Raw genomic sequence first — 26,774 nt, 5'->3', positions numbered from 1 at the left:
CCTTATAACTTTCAATAATGATCATCAAGTTCCTTTAATACTCCTTTACCTCTCTGAAGCACATGGCACTGTCAACTGTAATACCCTGGTGAACAGAGAAAAATGTGTTTGGGGGATTTAAGGAAATGCTTTTAACTAGATTACTCCATTCTAATGTGACCAATTTCTACAGGCACAGCTGGGATCCTCAGAACCTTCCTTGCGGCTCTTCAAAGCTGGGTTTCCCAAGGTTCTACGCTCGCCCAGTATTAATTGTTACATGCATCCTTCAGCACAACTGATCATCTAGTATAAAATCCATTTTAAAATGTACACATGCAACACTCAATTCTATATCCACCCAGAATAAAAACTAGAGTATTTGGCCAACATTGCCAATTGCCCAGGCCACATCCAGTGTTGAATGAGTGAAAGATTCCTGTGCCTAAACAACAAAAAACAGACGTTCTAGAAGTGTGAGGACAGCACTCCATTACAGCCCAGTTAACTGGCTTGCTAGATTATGGCACAATCCCAATACTACTCAGAAAGCTAATATTTTGTGAATCATGACTTTTATAACTCTTTTTGATTTATTGTTACATTAACATTTACCTCATGTGTGCAGCATACAGGATAATCACATGAAAACACACATTGTAGTATCATATTTGCTACAATACAGTAAGGCTCGGGCCTTCTATTCATAATGTCTGTATTAGGTGTGCTACCATTATGGTGTTCTTTCCAAGGAGTCTATTTTTTCTGGTATTTATTGAAGCAACCTCTTTGTTTGGCTAACAAACACACATGTTTCTGCAAAATAGGAATAAATGTTCTCTGATAACCCTACCTGCAATCCTTTTTAAAAAAATTTTTTTAGTACATATTTGTTCGTTCATTTTCCCAGAACTTAATACTCAGGGTTCTACATCACATTGTTTTTTTTTTTTGATAAAGAGATTTTATTAAATTTTACGTAGAACAATTATGGATACAATACAACATGATGCCAACGGGCATCAAAACAGTAATGGTCAAGTCCTCAGTCCCTGCCATTTTCATCACTAATGTTGCTCACCATCCCCTCTTAAAGGCCCGCTACATCCTCCCATTTCCCCCATATCTTCTTATGTTTGTGTAAGCAACCTCTGGCCTCGTATACAAGTTTCTCTCGCTGCGCACACCAATCCACTCCCCGTCTCCACTTAGCCAGTGCCGGAGCCACCCTGGCCTTCCAGTCTGCCATTATGTCCCTTTTGGCCACCAGACATGCCACCCCTAAGAAGGACCGATCTGCTCTTCGTAGCTCTGTATCTCCCATCACCCCGAGAAGGAGGGGCAATGGCAACCTCTTTACCTCCATCTGTAGGACCCCAGATGTCTCATGCACCACCTTTTCCCAATAGGCCATTATAATCGGACATGTCCATACCATGTGGTAGAAATCCGCTGTATGATACCTGCAGCGGGGGCATTCCGCTGTGGGGCGGAGGCCTGCTTTATGTAACATGGTGGGTGTGAGGTATGCGGCATGAAGGAAATAGGATTGTATTAAACGGAAGCGTGTGGCCATTGTTAGGGAGCGTGGGGCCATTAGTGCTTCTGTCCAGTCCGCTTCCTCCATGGGTCCCACCCTACTCTCCCACCTTTGGCGAAGCTCTCTCAGGGGTCCCCCAGTGGCGGTGATTAAGGTGCGGTAAATCTGAGAAACCCCTCCCCTTCCCAGGACTCCCATCAGTGCCTTGGCTTCCATGGGGCTGTGTTCGGGTATGGTGTCTCCTGTCTGTAGGTGGACTAGTAGGGCATGACGTAGTTGGAGATATCGGTGGAATTGTGTTTTGTTTAAGGAATATTGTTTCTGGAGGTCTTGAAAAGATCGTATATGTGTCCCACTCCAAATGTCTCCCAGCGTGGAGATCCCTATGGTGTCCCATTTCAGGAAGCCCTCCAGACCTGCTACGTGTATCAGCTGCTTCCCCTGCCATATCGGGGTTTGTTGGGTTAGGCGTCCCCACCACCCCGTCACTTTCTGGGCTGTACGCCATCCCAGAAGTACCACTTTGGTCACATCTGGAATATCCCGGGGTATCGGGTTCCCGTAGAGTATGCCAAGGATCTGTGGATAGCCCATTGCCTGCAATTCTAGTTGGTATGCGGGGTCTGTCCATCCACCTCCCATCCAGTCATTAATTACAAGTATGTGCATCGCTAGATAATAGTATTGAATATTCGACATGCCCAGTCCACCCTCATAAACATCCCTCTGACAGGTTTTTAGCGACAGTCTTGTACGTGAGCCACTCCATATGAATTGGCGTGCTAAAGAGTCCATCTCCCTGAACCATCTCACGGGGAAGGGGTGTGGAAAATTCTGCAGGAGGTATAAGATCCTGGGGAGAATCATCATCTTGTACAGCGCTATTCTGCCAAGTAGATTCAGGGGGAGGGCCCTCCAGCGCAGAAGGTCGGTTTTGATTTTCCTTGAAAGCGGTGTGACATTGAGTTCCCACGCTAGCTCGGGGAGAAGTGAGATATGTATCCCGAGGTATTTAAAGCTGTTTCTCCGTATCGGGATATTCCGTTGCCAATCTATACAGTCGTGCGAGCGATGAAGGGGGATCAGTAAAGATTTGGCTGGGTTCAGGGTCAGCCCTGAAGCTTCCGCGAAAAGTCTAAGGATCTCTAGGACGCGTGGGCCGCTTTTGGATGGGTTGGAGATATACAGGAGCACATCATCTGCGTACAAAGCCACTCTGTCTTCCGACCCAGAGGGCCAGTGCCAGCCCTCGATCAGTGGGTCGTTTCTCATTAGTATCGCCAGTGGCTCTATCACTAGTGCGAAGAGCAGGGGAGATAACGGGCATCCCTGTCGGGTCCCACGGCCAATGGGGATTGGGTCGGAGACTACTCCATTCACCCTGATTCGAGCCGTCGGATTAGAGTATAGGAGTTTCACCAGTCCTCGGAATTTGGGTCCGAGCCCGTTTTTATATAAGACCTGATTGAGGAAGGACCAATCTACCGTATCAAAGGCTTTTTCGAAGTCGAGTAAAAGCAGTGCCAACTGCGTATGCGATAGCACTTTGCGGTGCGCCAAAGCAAGATGTAGTCGTCTGATGCAGTGCCTTGTGCTACGAGTGGGCATAAAACCACACTGGTCAGGGTGCACCAGCGTGGGCATTACCTCCCTCAGTCTGGAAGCAAGGATCGAAGAGAGCATCTTGACTTCCACATTTAGGAGCGAGATAGGCCGGTACGCTGAACATTGTCGTGATGGGGGTTGAGTTTTGGGGATCACCACAATAGTGGCTTGGTCAATCTCTGTTGGGAAGCGGCCCTGATTCTCCGCTTCTTCGTACATGTTGAGCAGGTGGGGACCCAAAATATCGCTACATTTACTATAAAATTCCGCTGGAAAGCCGTCGGGGCCTGGTGTTTTGCCTGATGCCAGTCCCGATATTGCGCTGCAGACTTCCACAAGACCGATGGCCTCGTCCAGTCTGTCTCTCGCCTCTGGGGTTACCCCGGGAAGGGTAATCTCATTTAGTAGGGGGGACTCTCTCTCAACAGCAGGGCGTGGATGCCTGGCGTATAGACGGGCGTAGTAGGAGGCGAAGCTATGTGCTGTTTTGACAAGGGTGCCCGAGTCATCTAAGATCTCCGGTATAATTCTGTTAGCCATGGGGCGGGTGGCCAGCCAATGCAGTAGTTTCCCGTTTTTATCCCCCCATCCATAAATTCGGCCTGCTGAGGCTCTCCACATGTGCTTGGCCGAATCTAGCATTAAATGTTTAATATCTTCTCTTACCCTGGTCAGTTTCCTCATGATCGTGGCCGATGCCAAGTTTATATGTTGGCATTCGAGACTCCGGGCCTTGTTCTCTAGCTCGGTGATTTGGGAATCATGATCTCGTTCACGGGACCGAAGAAGGCTTCTAGCATGTCCTCTTAGTGGCCTTGCAAGCAGCCCATAGCATTCCTGGGGACCGAACCGAGCCTTCATTTAATTCGAAATATTGATCGAGGTGCAACCTGATCTCTTGAGTGTACTCTGTATCTTGTAAGTGCCACGCGTTCAAGCGCCACATAGGCCGTCTGGTAGGGTCTGCTCTACCCAGCCGGATCCGTATTGGCGCATGATCGGAAACCCCCCGTGGAAGGATCTCAGCCCCTGCTACTTTTAAGAAATCTACGGCAGGCATGAACACCAGGTCTATTCTGGATTGCGTCTGGTGGGCTGCCGAGGTATGTGTGTATTGGCGTTCTCTGGGATACCAGGTGCGCCACACCTCACACAAGCCGAGGCTCTCCGCCCAACTACTTAGGGCTGAGGCCCGCTTGGATCTATGTATAGTAGCTTCTCCAGAAATGTCCAGCCTTGGGTCAAGGACCGCGTTAAAGTCGCCTCCCAGTAAGGTAGTTCCTTGGGGTAATCCTGAGGTTACTCGGTGGAGCGAAAGTAGGAAGGAGTCGAGATTTGCCGGGGGCGCATATGGGCATACCAAGTTTAGCGGTTGTCCGTGAAGAGTCCCCTTGACCACCATGAATCTACCTTGTGAGTCAGATTGCGTGGAAGTGATTACCATGGGCAGAGATCGGTGGAGCAGAATGGCCACTCCTCTAGAGCCTCTGGAAAACCCCGCATGGTATACCCTATCGTATCCTCCTCTCGCAAGCATAGGGCATCTGGACCCAAGAAGATGGGTCTCTTGTAGTAGAACTACTGAGGGGGAGTACCTGCGGAGGGTGTTAAATACTGCTGATCTTTTGATCTTGTCTAACAGGCCGTTTACATTCCAGGAGAGGACCTGGGTTACTGAGGGCCAAGCGTGAGGTGTGACACTGTTGGGCATGTTTGGATGTGCGGGAGCAGGCCCAGGGATGACCGTTTCGGACATGACCGTGAAATTTTAAATCTACAAACCAGGCTAACTAACTTGTCGCCTCTTGAACCTAAATTAAACTTCCCCTCCCCTCTAAACTCCCCCCCTCCCCATACTCCCCCCCCGGAAGCATCTGTCGCCCATATACCCAACCAAAACCAGACAGCCAGTAAAACTGTCATTGGGGTGGAGTGGTGGACCCCTCCTTTCTTTCGGATCAATTGCAATTAGTAGTCACAAAACAAGCGTTCAACACCATACTCTAGGAAGTCTCCGGAGCCATCAATGTTAATCTCGCCAGGGGTCGCCCGAGAGGATCAGGTGAAGCCCGAATCCCCCCATGCCTCGCGCAGGGGTCCCACATCCCCCGTCAGCCGAGTACCGGAGACTGACCCCGTCGCCCATCCTCGGCGGGTTGGGATGGTGTTCGGGACACCGGAAGAGTCTCAGTGGTAGAGTTAGCATGAGGACCAGAGTCCCGGGCTGCTTCGTCCTCTGCAGGAGCGATCGTGTCTTTCTGTCTGCCTCTTCGGGATCTGGTGCGCCGCCTGCTCCTCCGGGGCCCCTCCGATGGTGAGGGCCCGACATGTTATGTTCTTCCAGTGGTCCCGGAGGGACCCTTTCGGGCTCCAATGCCCTCCTCCGTCAGCCAGTCCCAAGCTTCCTCAGGGGAATCAAAAAAGTAAGCTTTCCCAGCCATGAGGACTTTGAGGCGAGCGGGGAAAAGGAGCATGTACGAGAGCTGCATTGCCCTTAGTTTTTGCTTAACATGTTCGTACGACCTACGGCGGGTCTGGACTTCTCTGGTGTAGTCCGGGAAAATTAGGATTTTGTGGTTCTCCCACTGCGTACCATCTTGCCGCCTCGCTTCCCTGAGGATATTATCTCTGTCCTTAAAGTTAAGGAATCGTGCGATCATCGGGCGCTTCGGACCGCCCGGAGGTGGGCGAGGTGCGAGCGCCCTGTGGGCTCTTTCAATTGCAAAGAAGGGCGAGAGGGATTGGTCAGGCATCCAAGATTTGATCCACGTCTCCAGGAATTCGGCAGCCTTGTCATCCTCTATGCCCTCTGGAAAACCTATGAAGCGTAGGTTGTTGCGCCTGGCCCGGTTTTCCGCATCTTCTGCACGACGATGAAGCTCGCCGGTTCGGGACTGCAGCTGGGCTACTTTGGCTTTGAGGTCAGACAAATCGGTCTCGGTTTGGGAGACTCGGGTTTCCACTTCCGTAATTCGGGTTACAGCATTTCTAAGGTCCTGTCTGATGAGGCCCATGTCCACTCGCACCTCACCAATTTTCGTTTCCACGGCTATCTGCGATGATTGAATAGCTTGGAGAATGGCACTCACCCCGTCCGGGGTTGAACCCCCGCCAGCCACTTCTCCCCCTCCTCGTTGGCCCGTCGCAGTCGTGAACTGGTCAATTTTTTGTTGGGAGGGCGGAGGTTGTTTGTTCGTTTTATCCTTCCCCATCGTGGCGCTTGAGGCGGGCGTCAGGTGGGCCACACCTTCCTTAACGCGGTTTCAAGCCTGAGAATTTAGTCCGTTGTTAAGTACCATGGGCTGTGGGGGGGTACGCTGTGTCTGATCACGCGAGGAGGCCGGCAATTACACCGTTGGCCCCTTCTTTTCAGCTCCCTTTCTCGCTCTCTCCACCAGTTGGGGGGGACCCCGTCCGAGACCCAGACCCAGGCCTCTCCACCTTAAGGGCTCTGCATCTCCATTGTAGGCCTTGTGCCGTCCCGGTCGCGCTCTCAATCTCTCGGGTCGTTCCGACCAGGGTCTAAAGTCAACCAAGCACGACCCGGAACCCAGGATATCCACTTGCCTCGAGGTGTTGTCTTCCACCGCCTGGCGCGCAGTCCAGATTTTGCCGCAGTCCAGCTCGCGCTCCACCCGGGCTCGGGTCCGAGGGAGGCCGAGACCAAGTCCCCAGGCCCCCGAGCCCCCTCTTGTTGCTGCAGGGATGGGGGGGGCAGGGGCGTCACCGCACGTCTTCTCCTTTCACCCCCTCCCGGTCTCCGATTCACCTCCTTGCCCCCCCGGGGCACCACTCAGATTTTCGGCCGGGTTCTGGACCCCAGTACGCCTCCAAATTAAAATTCCCTCTAGTAGGGGGATCTCGGGGGCCAGGGCGTCCGCCACTGCCCCAGCGCGGCACCGCAAGCCGCCCAGGCGGTCAGGGAGGGCTCCCGGTCCTCCGGGCCGCACTCGCGCCTCGCGCGCCGGCACGGCGCCGTTCACCCCGCGCTCTCCTCCACGATCGGAGGGGGGGGCCCGCCGGCGCCCCAGCGGCAGGGATCCACCTTCAGGGCGCGCCTCAGCTCTCACCGGGCTTCTCGCCGCCCCTCAACCCGCGGCAGTCGACTTCGTCGGGGACCCCAAGCCCACCTCAGGTCTGCCGGGTGCATCTCGTAGCGGCCGCCATCTTGAGCTCCTCTTCACGGGAGCAGCCGGATCGCCGTATGAGGGCGAGCTGCCGGCTTTTCATCAATTCGCCCCAACAGACTTCTCCACGGGCCCCCGGGACACCGGGGCGCCATGTACAGCGTTTTTCCGCTCCCTTGGACCGCGGTGGTTAAAGGCGGATGACGGAGGGGTCCAGAGCACTCTCAGAGTGCGACCGCCATCTTGACGCCCGAAGCCACGCCCCACATCACATTGTTTTACAGCCAGTAGGTATCCATTACGTACTTCACTGAACCACAGTCACAGAATATCCAATATCGTATTCACTCCTTGGCATACACATTGGCAAAGTATTACGTTTTCTCAGGTTCTCAGTTGCATATTTGCTAGATAGGGAGCTGGTAATCACCCCAAATAACGTTGCAGGAATGCATGCCTGTCCTCCCAATGTGTGTAAGCCAATAACGAAATAGAAAGAAACAAACAGTATAACTAGTTATCCGAGTAACTTGCCCAGATTTCCAGAAATCTTGTGTGCGGTGTGCAATTGCCCATGTCGGGAGGAGGGGGGCAAACTGAGGGGGGAGGAGCAAGAAGGGGCAGACTGAGGGGGAGGTCCCACCCACAACACAGACTGACAGTTGTCAGGTTAGTGCTAGCTCTCACTCCTCCCCGAGCCATTCGGACTCAGGGCCCCACCCATGCCATCATCTCCAGCAATGCCCAGCATTTCCCATGCATCCACCACCTCCGCAGCCGCAATTCTTTATATATGATAAGCTAATAAGTCTGGGCAGGAGGGTCCTTAATTTTTCAATACGCTGAATGATCAGAACCCAGACTATAAACCAATTAGAAATTCATGGAAAGCTGCTCACTGCACTCAATGATTTAGTGAAGACTCCTTGAGTGTGAGCGGGAGGAGAAGATTGGTTCTGGATTGCCTCAACACTCACTCTGTGTTGTAATATAGCTACCTAATGGAGGTTTGGCTAGGTCCACATCGGTCATTGGTGCAGTATAACATTTCATTACAAATACTCTCTTGTGATGTGACCTGGCTTCTTAGGATGTTAGTGAAACCAAACATTTATGATTTTATGTGGAGCTTTCATATTCTATGTGCCCAAAAACATGGGCTGAAGAGTTACTTAGTTTCAGATGTCACCAAACTACTTTGTCTAGAATCTTTGTCCACATAAGCAAGTCTGTCTTGCTGGAAATCCTGAGCGGTTGTGTTGCTCGAAGACTTGAGCTGTATTTGTTCCCATGTTCAGGGTTGTGCTGCTGTAGGTTTTGAGCTGAATATAGCATTGAGCCTAAAGGGAACTGTTTTTTGTAAAGTAAATCAAATGTTTTAATGGTCAAGTTAGATGGACTGCAGTTCGCCTTCAGCAATTTCAACTCTTGTAATAGCCAGTAAATCCATTAATCCCAGCCACAGGAATTGGAAAGTCTTGTTAGCTCAATTTATTGATAGTCTTAAGTCCCAACTACCACCAAGATGACCTTTTTGTCATAGGAGATTTTAATTGAAAATAGTCTAATCCCAATAATGATGAGATATTGTTTGGAAGGTTTCTGCCGAGTCCCAGTGGGCTCAGTTTGCAACAAAACTGAATGATCATTTTTTAGGGTCACTGTTCTTACTCAACCTGTGTGTCTTACATGGGAGATTTACCATCAACGTAATGATTCTTACGACCGTTATTTCTTGCTTCATTCAAGAAGTGCTAGATTATGCATTTCTCCCAAGTGCACTTATCCAGCAATGCCTAGGATTCAAACTACGGATAGAGATCGCCTCCCTTAAGTAATCACAATAAACACCATTTTTCAACTACACCAACAGTACTGATAAAGTAGGCAAAATTATTAGGGTGCACTGCATACAGATTGTACAATGGGAAGATGTACATGTTTGAAATTTGAGTCATGGAGGAATAATCAGGAGACAAAGCAGCTACTTAAACTGAGTGCCCCAGTCAATTATGAGTGACACGTTTTGCCTAGTCTGGGGCAGGGATACTGCTGCTCTTTGCTTCCGTCTATTATCTCAATAAAATATATCCACATCAAAGGGTGGGCATGAATCCTTTAACTGAAAAGCACCCTCACTTAAAATTCAGAAAATCAGAAGACCATCTTGAATAAAAACCCAAGAATGCTGCTTAAACAGTAATTTTTCCCTTAATAAATGATTGAGGATTCACAGGTTAAAGGAGGATTATAGGAATTCAGTGTGGGTTTCAAACAGAGAACATATGAACAAACAGTGGCCCAATATTTGTGAAACCTACAGAGATGGAGATAGGATCAAATGTTGACCTTCATAAATACTCTACGTAGATCTGGTGCCCTGATACTTGGGGAGAAAATTCCACAGCAAGTATGAATTATATGGATTAAAAGGAAATGCCTCTTTTTTCATTATCACTCCCAAGTGTTTGGAATCATGCTGCCGGTTTTTAGACTTTCTAAGCACACTGACCGTGCCAAATAGGCCTCAGAGCCAGTGCTCTGACCCTTAAAAAGGTATATATCTATTTGGCTCCCACACAGTTGGCAAAGGTTAACTTACTTATAAGTCTCTAGCGAATAGTACCAGGGGCACCCAGGGTCTGTACGTTAAAGAGACCCTCCTGTACTGCAGCACTTATTGTGCACCACAGTGTTACAAAGTAGAGCATGACTTTCAGCCCTCCATTGCCGGTTGGCAGTGCAGTTATTAAACTGTTAACTCCTGTGAGCCCAAACCTTCCTTTTCATAATTAAAAGTCATCCTAAGTCGGGCCTAGTGAACCCTAAAGGCAGGGTGCGTGATAGTAAAAAATGGACATGTGATTTGGAACTTTACATGTCCGGACAGTAAAAATCGTGCATTGTTGTTTTTACTAGGGACAGGCTAGTAGTCCTTTTGGTGAATACGGCGTTACAGCTGACAACTCAGCAGAGCTAGCTTCTGAGTGAGAACACTTTTATGATACTTCAAGCTATCAAGCAAATCATTTCATTAAACCTGATATGATACCCAAGTCGAATTTAATGTACCTTTTGCACAAATGACAACTTCAGATAGTTGCCTCTTTGTTGCCCAAAGTTTCAAGTGATCATTTACAGTTGCACACAAGTTGTTGTCCTTGAGATGGCCTTCTACTCTACCTGGTAGAGGGAACAACTCTCTTGAAGGAACATACAGGGCCTGGCAAGGGAAAAGGGGTGACTGCCGCCTCGCAGGATGGCTAAGCAGGGTGTGAGCCCAAAAGGGAAGCATCAAAGGGGAAGCTGCCTTTAGGAGGACACATAATAGTCACACACAAGAAAGGTTGCTCCTTTGTTTTAGTCGGGCAAGCATCTCGGGTAGAGAGGGAGAAGCCATGGCTAAAATGGTTTTTCCATGGGCATCTAGCCCTCAGTTAGCATCACCTCTGTGATGGGCTAGGGAGCTCCACCCATGAGGAGAAGATTTCTGTCATGTTAGGAGTGGGCAGAATAGTGCATTCTGGGATGGCTAGATGCCACACTTTGTAGAAAGTTGTCCCTAGGGGGCAGGGACCTGGTAGCCCATTGGCTAGTAGTCGATACATCTCTTGAAGGCAAGAACTCGGCATAACAGTGGCATCCCTGGCACCCAGAGGTCAGATCACATTTGTACTGGAGCGAGGACTGAAGAAGGACTGGCCTGCTATTCCCTGGATCTAGCAAAGAGAGGCTGCACCAAAGATTGAACTGCACCTGCTGCACCTTGGGCTAGCAAAGAAAGAACTGTGCCTGTGTTGTTCCACTTGAGGAAAAAGTAATCCCAGCACCCCAGACAGAGAAAATGACTCCAAGAGTCAGTTTGCTGACTCTCTGTTACAGCCACAGGGCTAATGAAACTGGGACCTCTGCCCCTAAGAAAGATCAGTGTCACGAAGCCTCATCACTGCTGGATGTTGCATTCATGTCTGCAGGACCCAGGAGAGCTGCTGGAGTACACTTTGTTCATCCAGCTTGTAATTTAGTGCAAGGTAAAGCGAACCACTAGTTTTACTGTAACCGGAGACCAATAGACCAGTGGCAGATGGTTTTGAGTTGGACTTCACCTGCACTTTGTTGAACGTTGACCTCTGAAGCCAAAGTCGCTGCTCTGTGTTTGAGGACCAAGGGCTGGCCACAGAAAGACCCCTCAACACTTGCTCAGCATACTCATCACCCTTGAGCATCTTCCGCATTCTGTATCCCTTGCATCAGAACACCTCCATTAATTCCTGTGGCATTTCACCATAGAGCTTGGAACTGGAATTAAGGCTGCTTCTTTGCAAGGTAACTGTTCTGTGGGATTTATTGGTCCATGTGACTGGCTCCTTGCTGGAGTTGGCCACCACAAGAGTTCCTTCCTAGCTGTTCTTAAGTTACATGTTGTGGCTAAATCTAAACTGCGAGTCGCAGTATATTACAATGATTTATTATGTTCAGTGAAAAGCTGTGACTTTTTGTTTGTTTAAAAATTAATAACTCCTGAACCCCCCTGTACTGAGGTGTCTATTTAAAGATAAAAACACAATATGTTTTTAAAAATTAATGTCAGATTTTTATTGTGTTGGATTTTCTTCTTATTTATCTATTTTTGTACTTCCTAATGCTTTACACCTGTCTCTTTGATAAAGTGTGACTGCTCTGGGATAGATAGAGCTACCAGGACTGCGCCAAGGTATTACAAAAGAACCTAACTGGACATGATACGGAAATGTGTCATTACCACATGGTGAGGTCGCACAACCATACCATATAATAAACCTCTTTCCTCCCATAGGTCATGTAGACTAACTTCCTCCCTTGTGATCTGGTGGTTTTGTCCAAAGAGTGACACTACTGATATCGTCCTAGATTTCTCCATTTTTGGTCATCGCTACGTTCACGTTATGAAGACTGCCTATGCCACCTACTTCGTTGACTATAAGGTAGGTTTCTGTTGTGTGGACAGGAGCTTGGCTTGGAAAAAACAAGGGCTGGGCATACCTTTCTTTGTAATCCACTTGATCCAAATTCTTTACAAGGACGCATGGATACAAGTTAAAGTGGACCATAGCATTTACAGCCTAAAAAAGATATTTACAAACCAGGGTCCGAAGCTGCAGTGTGTTTTGGTGATATTTCTTTAAATTGTATACACAGCAGACCTTCGTTCAGACATAGGTAAAGAGCTTTTCTGCTGAAACTAGGTTTGATATATTACTATGCTACAGTAGGTGGACGACAGTGTGATAATAGATGATACATTTGGTTACAGAGGTCTTCAAGTACATTTGATGTATATGATGTATATAACCAAACAACTATATCAGTGGTAAATGTGAACATAAAGGAAAGAGTTCAGCACATGTTCCTTGCAATCACGGAGTCCATGGTGTCTCTTAATGAAAGCAATTTTGAATGGTTAATGAGTTAAGGTGAAGTAATTTTAGAGCTTTAGCCTCTCGCAAAGTGTTCTCTAATGTAATAGTTACTCCTCTATCACAAATACCTTTTAAGGTAAATACACAGATGTAAGAGCCACGTAAAGTAAGTAATCCAAAATGCAGTTCCTTGGTTTAGTTCGACATTATTTGTTAAAATTGGATGCTATAGTACGACAAAATATAGTTCAAGTGTAGTTATAAAATCATGTAAGTGAAGACAAACCTTTTGTATTGTTGTGATAAAACTATTTTCGTCACTGTTACAGAATAAGTTATTTTATTTTACAGGTTAAAAATGTGATTTGCACAATCAAGCAATAGGAACTCTGGGCATTCCAATTATTTTCCAATACAGTCAGTAGAATAGTGAATTTATTAACAGCTAATAAGGCCTCTTGACTTACATCCGGCACAGATTCATTTGATGCAGATTTAATCTCCTCTGGGGGATTTTTTATAGACTTTATTAAACCAACAAAGAAACATACAATACTCACAACAAGTGCATTATTGAAGTGCAACCTTACCAAAGATAGCCACGGCAGAGTGATAAACAGGTAAGTAAACGTTCCACGTAAGGGGAATGCAATTCAATCATCATACCTCCCCACCAGAAAGTCACACAGCATTTGTAATGCACAATAACATGTGCAAGGGTATTGTTGTTGTCACAACACTGTTCAGTGAATCATGCAGTGCCATGAGAGCTATCCGCCTCTGCGACCAAATCTGCCCTGGTACACTTTGGTGACCCACCTTTTACTTCCCCAGTTTCTTTACCAACGAGATAGTTATGATATGGGCCCCAGTAATTTTTATGGTGGTTCTTTGGAGGGAGGTGTCACCTCGTTATATGTGTCAGTCTGGGTATTACAGTATGCCATATCTGCATGCCATTCTCTCAAGGTGGGCAGTGGTCCACAATTTCATTTAATTGCTGCTCTTTGATTTACCAATAAGAGCCCTATGGCCACCAGGCGCCTGGCCTCTTTCGCCATGTCTTTGTCACAATCAAACAGGGCCAACAACGGTGTGTCCATCAGTTTGACTCCAACAATGCGTTCCAGCTCTTGGAGCACTATCGACCAGAATCGGTGTATACCAGGACATGCCCACGCATGTGGAAAAAGTCAGTGTTTCCCTCCGCACACTTGGGCAGTCAGCTGTGTCAAGTAAACCATATCTAAACAATCAATCAGGAGTGTAGTATACCCAGTTAACATATCTAAAGTGGATCAGTCTGTCTTCCATTTAAAGATATGGAACGCACAATGGAACAACAGCATTCCCATTGAACATCTGTGATTGTAAAACCTAGGTCCCTGTGTGTAGGAAAGTACCATCTTGCCTGGCATGTTACCCCATATTTCACTGTATGTATGTTGTTTTAGCCCTTGTGTCACTGGGATCCTGCAAGGCAGGACCCCAGTGCTCATAGTATGTGCCCTGTATGTGTTCCCTGTGTGGTGCCTAACTGTATCACTGAGGCTCTGCTAACCAGAACCTCAGTGTTTATGCTCTCTCTGCTTTCTACATTTGTCACTGTAGGCCAGTGACTAAATTTACCAATTCTCATTGGCATACTGGTACACCCATATAATTCCCTTGTATATGGTACTTAGGTACCCAGGGTATTGGGGTTCCAGGAGATCCCTATCGGCTGTAGCATTTCTTTTGCCACCCATAGGGAGCTCAGACAATTCTTACACAGGCCTGCCACTGCAGCCTGCGTGAAATAACGTCCACGTTATTTCACAGCCATTTTCACTGCACATAAGTGACTTATAAGTCGCCTATATGTCTAACCTTCACCTGGTGAAGGTTGGGTGGCAAGTTACTTAGTGTGTGGGCACCCTGGCACTAGCCAAGGTGCCCCCATATCGTTCAGGGCAAATTCCCGGACTTTGTGAGTGCCATTACACGTGTGCACTATACATAGGTCACTACCTATGTATAGCGTCACAATGGTAACTTCAAACATGGCCATGTAACAAGTCTAAGATCATGGAATTCTCACCCCAATACCATTCTGGTATTGGGGTGACAATTCCATGAGCCTCGGAGTCTCTAGCACAGAACCCGGGTACTGCCAAACTGCCTTTCCGGGGTTTCCACTGCAGCTGCTGCCAACCCCTCAGACAGGCAGAACAAAGGATTTCCTCTGAGAGAGGGTGTTACACCCCCTCCCTTTGGAAATAGGTGTGAAGGGCTGGGGAGGAGTAGCCTCCCCCAGCCTCTGGAAATGCTTTGATGGGCACAGATGGTGCCCATCTCTGCATAAGCCAGTCTACACCGGTTCAGGGATCCCCCATCCCTGCTCTGGCGTGAAACTGGACAAAGGAAAGGGGAGTGACTACTCCCCTGACCAGTACCTCCCAGAGGAGGTGCCCAGGGCTCCTCCAGTGTGTCCCAGACCTCTGCCATCTTGGAAACAGAGGTGTTGGGGGCACACTGGACTGCTCTGAGTGGCCAATGCCAGTAGGTGACGTCAGAGACCCCCTCTGATAGGCTCTTACCTTTCTTGGTAGCCAATCCTCCTTCCTTGGTAGCCAAACCTCCTTTTCTGGCTATTTAGGGTCTCTGTTTTGGGGAATTTTTCAGATAACGAATGCAAGAGCTCACCAGAGTTCCTCTGCATCTCCCCCTTCGTCTTCTACCAAGGATCGAACGCTGACTACTCCAGGACGCCTGCAAAACCGCGACAAAGTAGCAAGACGACTACCAGCAACATTGTAGCGCCTCATCCTGCCGGCTTTCTCGACTGTTTCCTGGTGGTGCATGCTCTGGGGGTCGCCTGCCTTCACCCTGCACCAGAAGCCAAGAAGAAATCTCCTGTGGGTCGATGGAATCTTCCCCCTGCTAATGCAGGCACCAAAAGACTGCATCACCGGTCCTCTGGGTCCCCTCTCATCCTGACGCGCGTGGTCCCTGGAACACAAGAACTCTATTCAAGTGACTCCCACAGTCCAGTGATCCTTCAGTCCAAGTTTGGTGGGGGTAAGTCCTTACCTCCCCACGCTAGACTGCAAACCTGTGTACTGCATGATTTGTAGCTGCTCCGGCTTCTGTGCACTCTTCCAGGATTTCCTTCGTGCACAGCCTAGCCTGGGTCCCCAGCACTCCGTCCTGTAGTGCTCAACCTGCTGAGTTGGCCTCCGATGTCGTGGGACCCTCTTTTGTAACTCTGCATGGACTCCGGTTCACAAATCTTCCAAGTGCCTGTTCAGGTACTTCTGCGGGTGCTGCCTGCTTCTGTGAAGGCTCTCTGAGTTGCTGAGTACCCCCTATGTCTCCTCCTCCAAGGGGCGACATCCTGGTCCTTCCTGGTCCTCAGCAGCACCCAAAAACCTCTACCGCGACCCTTGCAGCTAGCAAGGCTTGTTTGCAGTATTTCTGCGTGGGAATACTTCTGCAACCTTCATCTCAACGTGGGACATCTTGCTTCCAAAGGAGAAGTTCCTAGTCCTCTTCGTTCTTGCAGAAATCCAAGCTTCTTCCATCCGGAGGCAGCTTCCTTGCACCTTCATCCGGGGTTTCCTGGGCTCCTGCCCCCCCGGACACTGTCGCGACTAATGGACTTAGTCCCCTTGCTTTGCAGGTCCTCAGGTCCAGGAATCAGTTTTCAGTGCACTGCTGGTGTTTGTTGTTCTTGCAGAATTCCCCTATCACGACTATTGTGCTCTTTTGGGGTAGTAGGTGTACTTTACTCCTACTTTTCAGGGTCTTGGGGTGGGGTATCTTGGACACCCTGACTGTTTTCTTACAGTACCAGTGACGCTCTGCAAGCTCCTATATGTCTGGGGTCCATTCATGATTCGCATTCCACTTTTGGAGTATATGGTTTGTGTTGCCCCTAGACCTATGTCTGCCTAGTGCAACCTATTGTAATTCAACACTGTTTGCATTACTTTTCTGACTCTTACTTACCTGTTTCTGGTTTGTGTACATATATCTTGTGTATATTACTTACCTTCTTACTGAGGGTACTCACTGAAATACTTGTGGCATATTGTCATAAAAATAAAGTACCTTTATTTTTAGTAACTCTGAGTATTGTGTTTTCTTATGATATTGTGCTGTGTGATCTAAGTGGTATAGTAGGAGCTTTGCATGTCTGCTAGTTCAACCTAAGCTGCTTTGCCATAGCTACCTTCTATCAGCCTAAGCTGCTAGAAACACCTCTATTCTACTAATAAGGGATAACTGGACCTGGCACAAGGTGTAAGTACCTATGGTGCCCACTACAAGCCAGACCAGCCTCCTACATTGGTGGTGCAGCGGTGGGATAAGTACTTGCAACTGCTTTACCACTTTGTCATTTTGTACTTTTCATAAGAGAATCATATACCAAATAGTTCAGTGTATGTACTCTTAACCCAAAAAGTTTGCTTTTCTATTCTAAAACGTTTTACAAAGTTCTGAAAAGTCTCTTAAACCTTCTAAAAGTTTTCTAAAAGTTGGAAAAATATTTTTTCTTTGTGCTTTCAAAAGTTCTAAAACCTTTTCTCTCTTCTCACTATCCTTAAACCTTTTCTATCATGTCTGTTGTAGATTCCACTCTCAAGACAGTTAATGCAACCTATGAGAGTTTGAACTATAAGAGTTTAAGGGGTCTCTGCCTGGATAGAGGTTTATGTATAGGAAAGAACCCTACAAAAGAGTTTCTCTTTAATATGCTTATTGTAGATGACCAGAACCAGTCTGGCCCATCAAATGAGGGATTAGAAAAGGGAGAAGCTTCCCAGTCTGATTCAGAGGATCCCCCTGAAGAAGCTGGGGAGGGTTCTGACAAGGGTCTGCCCCCTAGCAGGGCACCTAGTGATGCAGGTAGCGAGAAAGGTTCCCATAACAGTAGAGCATCCTTTTTCCCTAGAGGCCAGGTTACCAGGGTCCAGACAGCTAGGGACAGGTCCCCCTCTGAAGTTTCCAATTTGTCATCTGTGTCAAAGCATTCCCAACCCACCCACCCTGAGGATAACTTGTTAGAAAGGGAACTCGAAAAGTTGAGGGTTGAAGAGACCAGACTGAAGCTTAAACAGCAACAGCTGGCCTTAGATAGGGAATCCCTAGACATTGAGAAGGAAAGACATAGGTTGGGGTTAGTACCCCATGGTGGCAGCAGCAGTATTCCTGATAGCAATCCTGTTAGATAGCAAGATTCCAGGAATCTGCACAGGATAGTCCCCCCTTACAAGGAGGGGGAATACATCTCCCAGTGGTTTGCTGCACTTGAGAGAGCCTGTATGGTATAGTTGGTCCCTCAAAGGCAGTGGGCTGCTATTTTGTGGCTATCTTTCACTGGAAAGGGTAGGGATAGGCTCCTTACTGTTAGAGAAAGTGAAGCCAACAACTACACAGTATTGAAAGATGCACTCTTGGATGGATTTGGCTTAACCACTGAACAATACAGGATTAAGTTCAGAGACACCAGAAAAGAGTCTCCTCAAGACTGGACAGATTTTGTAGACTGTTCGGTGAAGGCCTTGGAGGGGTGGTTACATGGCAGTAAGGCATCTGACTATGAAAGCCTGTATAATTTTATTCTGAGAGCGCATATTCTGAACAACTGTGTGTCTGACTTGTTGTACCAATACCTAGTGGACTCGGATCTGCCCTCTCCCCAAGAATTGGGAAAGAAGGCAGACAAGTGGGTCAGAACAAGGGTGAACAGAAAAGTTCATACAGGGGGTGACAAGGATGGCAAGAAGAAGGATGGTAAGTCTTCTGACAAGGGTGGGGACAAAAGTAAACATTCTGAGTCTTCATCAGGCCCACAAAATCCTCTGGGGGTGGTGGGTCCAAATCCTCTTCCAATAATCAACATAAAAGACCATAGAGGCTATTTTACTCTCTGAAGGTGCCATTGATTTGGCCACCTTGGTTGCTTGTCCCATTAATATGGATAAGTACAAGCAACTTCCCATAATAAATGGTGTTGAGGTTCAGGCCTACAGGGACACAGGAGCCAGTGTAACTATGGTGATAGAAAAACTGGTCCACCCTGAACAACACCTACTTGGTCAGCAGTACCAAGTGACAGACGCTCATGACAACACTCTTAGCCACCCCATGGCTATTGTGAATCTCAAATGGGGGGGTTACTAATCCAAAGAAAGTTGTGGTTGCCTCAGATTTACCTGTAGACTGTCTACTAGGAAATTATTTAGAGACATCAGCTTGGGCAGAAGTGGAGTTGGAGGCTCATGCAGCAATGCTGGGCATTCCTGGGCATATTTTTGCTTTAACCAGGGCTCAAGCCAAAAAGCAAAAAGGACAGGGTAACTTGGATCCTGGAACAATGGACCAAGTGCTCCCTAAAGCTAGGGGTAGCAAGGGTAAATCCCTACCCACTATCCCTCCCTCTACAGATTATTCCCCTTCTGAGGAAGAGGAATTTCCTCCTTGTGCAGAACCTACACCAGAGGAGCTGGCAGCAGACACTGCTGAGCTTTTGGGTGGAGGGAGGCCTGCCAAGGAAGAGCTGAGTGTGGCACAGCAAACCTGTCCCACATTAGAGGGTCTCAGACAGCAAGCTGTCAAACAGCAAAATGGGGATGTCAGTGACAGCCATAGAGTATACTGGGAAGATAACCTCTTGTATACAGAGGCAAGGGACCCAAAACCTGGAGCAGCCAGGAGATTGGTCATTCCCCTGCAATACAGAGAGTTTCTTCTAACTCTAGCACATGACATTCCTTTGGCTGGGCATTTGGGCCAGATAAAAACTTGGGAAAGACTTGTCCCCTTGTTTTACTGGCCTCGTATGTCAGAGTACACCAACGTTTTTTGCAAGTCTTGTGTGACCTGCTAAGCCAGTGGCAAGACTGGTGGCACTCCAAAGGCCCCTCTAATTCCACTTCCAGTGGTTGGGGTGCCCTTTGAAAGGGTAGGGGTTGACATAGTTGGCACCCTTGACCCTCCTACTGCTTCAGGCAATAGATTTATCTTGGTGGTTGTGGACCATGCCACAAGATATCCTGAAGCCATACCTTTAAGGACCACTACAGCTCCTGCAGTGGCAAAGGCCCTCCTGGGAATCTTTTCCAGGGTGGGTTTTCCTAAAGAGGTAGTATCAGACAGAGGTAGCAACTTCATGTCTGCATACTTGAAAGCAATGTGGAAGGAGTGTGGTGTTACCTACAAGTTCACCACCCCTTACCATCCACAGACAAATGGACTGGTTGAGAGGTTTAATAAAACTCTCAAAGGAAGATTAATGGGACTCCCTGAAAAACTCAGGAGGAGATGGGATGCCCTGTTACCTTGCCTCCTTTTTGCTTACAGGGAGGTACCCCAGAAAGGAGTGGGCTTCAGCCCCTTTTAACTCCTCTTCGGGCACCCTGTAAAAGGTCCACTCACTCTTGTGAAGGAGGGTTGGGAACAACCTTTAAAAGCTCCTAAACAGGACATAGTAGATTATGTACTTGGCCTAAGATCCAGAATGGATGAGTACATGAAAAAGGCCAGTAAAAACATTCAGGCCTGCCAGGAGCTGCAAAAGCAAAGGCATGACCACAAGGCTGTTCTGATCCAGTACCAACCAGGACAGAAGGTGTGGGTATTGGAGCCTGTGGCCCCAAGAGCACTCCAAGACAAATGGAGTGGACCCCATCTAATTGTTGAGAAAAAGGGTGAGGTTACCTATTTGGTAGACCTGGGCACTGCCAGGAGTCCCCTTAGGGTGATCCATGTCAACCGCCTGAAACCCTACTATGACAGGGCTGATCTCACCCTGCTCATAGCAACAGATGAGGGACAGGAAGAAGAGAGTGATCCTCTCCCTGATCTCTTCTCCACCACTGAAGCAGATGCCTTAGTGGAAGGAGTAGTGTTAGCAGATTGTCTGACTGCAGAACAGAAAGACAACTGCATCAATCTCCTAAGCCAGTTTTCAGACCTCTTTTCACTTGTACCAGGTACAACATCCTGGTGTGAACACAAAATTGACACTGGAGACAGCCTGCCTGTCAAAGGTAAAATTTATAGGCAGCCTGACCAGGTCAGAGACTGCATTAAACAAGAGGTGCAAAAAATGTTGGATTTAGGGGTGATTGAACCTTCTGAAAGCCCATGGGCTAGCTCTGTGGTGCTTGTACCTAAACCTCACACCAAAGATGGAAAGAGAGAGATGAGGTTTTGTGTAGGTTACAGAGGGCTCAATCAGGTAACAAAAACTGATGCTCACCCTATACCCAGGGCAGATGAGCTCACTGATACACTGGCTTCTGCCAAGTATCTTAGTACTTTTGATCTGACTGCAGGGTATTGGCAGATCAGATTGGCAGAAGATGCTAAACCAAAGACTGCATTTTCTACTATAGGAGGGCACTACCAATTCACAGAAATGCCATTTGGTTTGAAAAATGCACCTGCCACTTTTCAGAGGTTGGTGAACACAGTCCTGCAAGGGTTGGAGGCTTTCAGTGCAGCATATCTTGATGATATTGCTGTCTTTAGCTCAACCTGGGATGAGCACCTGGTCCACCTTTGGAAAGTTTTGGAGGCCCTGCAAAAGGCAGGCCTCACTATCAAGGCATCAAAGGGCCAGATAGGGCAGGGGAAAGTGGTTTACATGGGCCACCTTGTAGGTGGAGAACAGATTGCACCACTACAGGGGAAAATCCAGACAATCATGGATTGGGTTCCCCCTACAACTCAGACCCAGGTGAGAGCCTTTTTAGGCCTTACAGGGTATTACAGGAGATTCATAAAGAATTATGGCTCCATAGCAGCCCCTCTTAATGATCTCACAAGTAAGAAAATGCCTAAGAAGGTGTTATGGACAGCTAGCTGTCAGAAAGCTTTTGAGGAGCTCAAACAGGCCATGTGCTCTGCACCTGTCCTAAAAAGCCCATGTACCTCCAAGAAATTAATTGTTCAAACTTATGCATCTGAATTAGGGGTAGGGGCAGTCTTATCACAATTGAATTCTGAGGGCCAGGATCAATCAGTTGCTTTTATCAGCAGAAGTTTGACCCCTAGAGAAAAGCGTTGGTCTGCCATAGAGAGGGAGGCCTTTGCTGTGGTCTGGGCACTGAAAAAGTTGAGGCCATACCTGTTTGGCACTCACTTTATTGTTCAGACAGACCACAAACCTCTACTTTGGCTAAAACAAATGAAAGATTATAACCCTAAATTGTTGAGGTGGTCCATATCTCTACAGGGAATGGACTATACAGTGGCTCATAGACCTGGGAGTACCCACTCCAATGCAGATGGACTCTCCAGATATTTCCACTTAGACAATGAAGACTCATCAGGTCATGGCTAGTCTTAATGTCCTTCGTTTGGGGGGAGGTTGTGTAGGGAAGTACCATCTTGCCTGGCATGTTACCCCCATATTTCACTGTATGTATGTTGTTTTAGCCCTTGTGTCACTGGGATCCTGCCAGGCAGAACCCCAGTGCTCGTAGTATGTGCCCTGTATGTGTTCCCTGTGATGTGCCTAACTGTATCACTGAGGCTCTGCTAGCCAGAACCTCAGTGTTTATGCTCTCACAGCTTTTGAAATTTTTCACTGCAGGCTAGTGACTAAATTTACCAATTCTCATTGGCACACTGGTACACCCATATAATTCCCTTGTATATGGTACTTAGGTACCCAGGGTATTGGGGTTCCAGGAGATCCCTATTGGATGCAGCATTTCTTTTGCCACCCATAGGGAGCTCAGACAATTCTTACACAGGCCTGCCACTGCAGCCTGCGTGAAATAAAATCCACTTTATTTCACAGCCATTTTCACTGCACATAAGTAACTTATATGTCACCTATATGTCTAACCTTCACCTGGTGAAGGTTGGGTGCCAAGCTACTTAGTGTGTGGGCACCCTGGCACTAGCCAAGGTGCCCCCACATCGTTCAGGGCAAATTCCCCGACTTTGTGAGTGCGGGGACACAATTACACGCGTGCACTATACATAGGTCACTACCTATGTATAGCGTCACAATGGTACTCCGAACATGGCCATGTAACATGTCTAAGATCATGGAATTGTCACCCCAATAGCATTCTGGTATTGGGGTGACAATTCCATGGTCCCCCGGGTCTCTAGCACAGAACCCGGGTACTGCCAAACTGTCTTTACGGGGTTTCCACTGCAGCTGCTGCTGCTGCCAACCCCTCAGACAGGTTTCTGCCCTCCTGGGGTCCAGGCAGCTCTGGCCCAGGAAGGCAGAACAAAGGATTTCCTCTGAGAGAGGGTGTTACACCCTCTCCCTTTGTAAATAGGTGTGAAGGGCTGGGGAGGAGTGGCCTCCCCCAGCCTCTGGAAATGCTTTGATGGGCACAGATGGTGCCCATCTCTGCATAAGCCAGTCTACACCGGTTTAGGGATCCCCCAGCCCTGCTCTGGCGTGAAACTGGACAAAGGAAAGGGGAGTGACCACTCCCCTGACCAGTACCTCCCAGGGGAGGTGCCTAGAGCTCCTCCAGTGTGTCCCAGACCTCTGCCATTTTGGGAACAGAGGTGTTGGGGGCACACTGGACTGCTCTGAGTGGCCAGTGCCAGCAGGTGATGTCGGAAACCCCCTCTGATAGGCTTTTACCTTTCTTGGTACCCAATCCCCCTTCCTTGGTAGCCAAACCTCCTTTTCAGGCTATTTAGTGTCTCTGCTTTGAGGAATTCTTCAGATAACGAATGCAAGAGCTCACCAGAGTTCCTCTGCATCTCCCTGTTTGACTTCTAACAAGGATCGACTGCTGACTGCTCCAGGATGCCTGCAAAACCGCAACAAAGTAGCAAGACGACTACCAGCAACATTGTAGCGCCTCATCCTGCCAGCTTTCTCAACTGTTTCCTGGTGGTGCATGCTCTGGGGGTCGCCTGTCTTCACCCTGCACCAGAAGCCAAGAAGAAATCTCCTGTGGGTCAACAAAATCTTTCCCCTGCTAACACAGGCACCAAAAGACTGCATCACCGGTCCTCTGGGTCCCCTCTCATCCTGACGAGCGTGGTCCCTGGAACACAGGAACTCTATCCAAGTGACTCCCACAGTCCAGTGATCCTTCAGTCCAAGTTTGGTGGAGGTAAGTCCATGCCTCCCCACGCTAGACTGCAAACCTATGTACTGCGTGATTTGTAGCTGCTCCGGCTTCTGTGCACTCTTCCAGGATTTCCTTCATGCACAGCCTAGCCTGGGTCCCCAGCACTGCATCCTGCGGTGCTCAACCCGCTGAGTTGGCGTCCGACGTCGTGGGACCCTCTTTTGTAACTCTACATGGACTCTGGTTCACAAATCTTCCAAGTGCCTGTTCTGCTACTTCTGCGGGTGCTGCCTGCTTCTGTGAGAGCTCTGTGAGTTGCTGAGCGCCCCCTCTGTCTCCTCCTCCAAGTGGCAACATCCTGGTCCTCAGCAGCACCCAAAAACCTCTACCGCAACCCTTGCAGCTAGCAAGGCTTGTTTGCAGTATTTATGCATGGGAACACTTCTGCAACCTTCATCGTGACGTGGGACATCTTCCATCCAAAGGAAAAGTTCCTAGTCCTCTTTGTTTTTGCCGAAATCCAAGCTTCTTCCATCCAGAGGCAGCTTCCTTGCACCTTCATCTGGGGTTTCCTGGGCTCCTGCCCCCCCGGACACTGTCGCGACTATTGGACTTGGCCCCCTTGCTTTGCAGGTCCTCAGGTCCAGGAATCTGTTTTCAGTGCACTGCTGGTGTTTGTTGTTCTTGCAGAATCCCCCTATCACGACTATTGTGCTCTTTTGGGGTAGTAGGTGTACTGTACTCCTACTTTTCAGGGTCTTGGAGTGGGGTATCTTGGACACCCTGACTGTTTTCTTACAGTCCCAGCGACCCTCTACAAGCTCCCATAGGTCTGGGGTCCATTCGTGATTTGCATTCCACTTTTGGAGTATATGGTTTGTGTTGCCCCTAGACCTATGTTTGTCTATTGCAACCTATTGTAATTCAACACTGTTTGCATTACTTTTCAGACTCTTACTTACCTGTTTTTGGTTTGTGTACATATAACTTGTGTATATTACTTACCTTCTTACTGAGGGTACTCACTGAGATACTTGTGGCATATTGTCATAAAAATAAAGCACCTTTATTTTTAGTAACTCTGAGTTTTGTGTTTTCTTATGAAATTGTGCTGTGTGATATAAGTGGTATAGTAGGAGCTTTGCATGTCTCCTAGTTCAGCCTAAGCTGCTTTGCCATAGCTACCTTCTATCAGCCTAAGCTGCTAGAAACACCTCTATTCTACTAATAAGGGATAACCGTGACCTGGCACAAGGTGTAAGTACCTTTGGTACCCACTACAAGCCAGGCCAGCCTCCTACACTGAGCCAGTTGAGTCGGCGTTTAGTCCTACCAGGCTAAGTGCCTCCTGTGCAAAGGCATATAGCGGGCTATCAATATACTGGGCACATCCTCTTGTAGCAATGTGGAGAGTGTCACCAGTTCTGGTGGTTCTAGTAGGTCATCACCTATGAGCTTCAGCAGAGTATGCCAAGCTCAATAAAAGTGACATCTAATGAGGGGAGTAGGTGTCTCCATGTGTTCTGTAATGGCCTCCCATACGCATTGTACCTGTATGAAAGAAATCCCCCATAGTATCAATACCCAATTTATGGAGAGCATGCACTCCAGCCCTGTCCTAGCTCAATAGGAACCAGGCTCAGCAGGCAACCCTTATGTGTGGCGAGTATAGAAAAGAGTGTGCCTGCTGTGTCATAAGGCCATGCCATGCATGTGTCTTAGTGTTCAGGGAGTCGGAAGTGCTATATTGATGCTTTGGGGACAGGAAAATCTGATAGGGCTGTGTATGCGGGCGTGAGGCGTCAAGCTCCAGATATATATAAGTGATAAGTTCTGTGGGCCGTGAAACCAGTAATGTGTGAACATACAGTGGGCCACTGCATAATATGCCTCTAGATCAGGGGCATTAAGTCCCTAATATCATACTGTAATGTAAGTATGTCCCAGCGGACGCTTGGTTGTTTCCCCACCCAGGCCAACCAGATCATAAGGGAACGTAATGTGCCAACACAGATTTTGTAAGCAATATTGGGATATTCTGGAACAAAAACAAAAATATCGGGAGAACAACCATTTTCATAAAGGCTATTTGCCCTATTAGGGAGGGGGCAGTTTAATCCAGTGATCCACAGCTTCTGATAACTTCTGTATGTCTCTCCCGTACGTTTCGAGTAAAACAACCAATGGGTTTGTGTGAATATGGATCCCCAGGTATTTCACCGAATCGGTGGTCCATGCACGGGGGAAGTCTAGCGTCACAGGAGTCATAGCTCGCGTGAGTGGGAAACAAATTGAGATCCCAATTGATCCACAAGCCAGAATGTTCCTTAAAAAGCACCACCTCACGAATTATAGGTGCAACGTTGCGATCTGTGTCTCAGACATACAATATAGTATTATTCGCATATGCAGAAATAAAGAGATTATGGTGGTCATTACAACCCTGGCGGACGGTGTTAAAGCAGTGGTAAGACCGGCAACCGGCCGGCTGTAAAAAGTTTGGAATTACAACCGTGGCGGAAACCGCCAACAAAGACAGCCACTTTAACACTCCGACCGCGACGGCGGTACAGACAGACAGTGCGGCGGTCACCGCCAACAGACAGGCGGGAGACAATGTACATCCTACACTATTATGACAGGCCAATCCACCACCTTTTCCGGAGTGGATTCACCGCAGATAAAAACACGGTGGAAACAGGAATCCTGGAGGAAAAACGCTCACCTCTACACACTCCGCGAGGAAGGATGACAGCATGTAGCCGGAACTTCATATTCTCCCTGCGCTAGTCTTCCTGCTCCTCTACGAGGAGCACCAACGCCACAGTGAGTACTGCACCTACGACATGGGGGGGGGCAAAAAACAGGGACACACACACGCAACACCCCAACTCCCACCCTCACCCACTACAACACACACACCAATGCATATCTATACATTACAGTAACACCTCCCAACCCCCCCGGAAGAATGCAAAGACAAAAGGAAATGAGTGTAACTATTGTAATATATCAAAATTCAGTAAGCAAAAATATATATATGTATATAAATACACTATAAACAAAATATACACCA

At 48.0% G+C, this 26,774-nt stretch overlaps 1 long non-coding RNA gene across 1 annotated transcript in view; it reads left to right on the top strand.

The window, feature by feature from the left end:
• The window catches only part of LOC138260745 (uncharacterized), a 201,175-nt gene that overhangs the window by 34,706 nt on the left and 139,695 nt on the right, over positions 1–26,774 (top strand). The window contains exon 2 of the long non-coding RNA XR_011198956.1: positions 12,068–12,215. This is a non-coding gene — a long non-coding RNA (uncharacterized lncRNA). The remainder of the gene's footprint in view (positions 1–12,067; positions 12,216–26,774) is intronic.

The sequence above is a fragment of the Pleurodeles waltl genome, chromosome 10 (assembly GCF_031143425.1).
Source record: "Pleurodeles waltl isolate 20211129_DDA chromosome 10, aPleWal1.hap1.20221129, whole genome shotgun sequence".
Classification (NCBI taxonomy): domain Eukaryota; kingdom Metazoa; phylum Chordata; class Amphibia; order Caudata; family Salamandridae; genus Pleurodeles; species Pleurodeles waltl.
The sequence above is the reverse complement of the archived record's forward strand: the minus strand, read 5'-3'. Positions and strand labels throughout refer to the sequence as shown.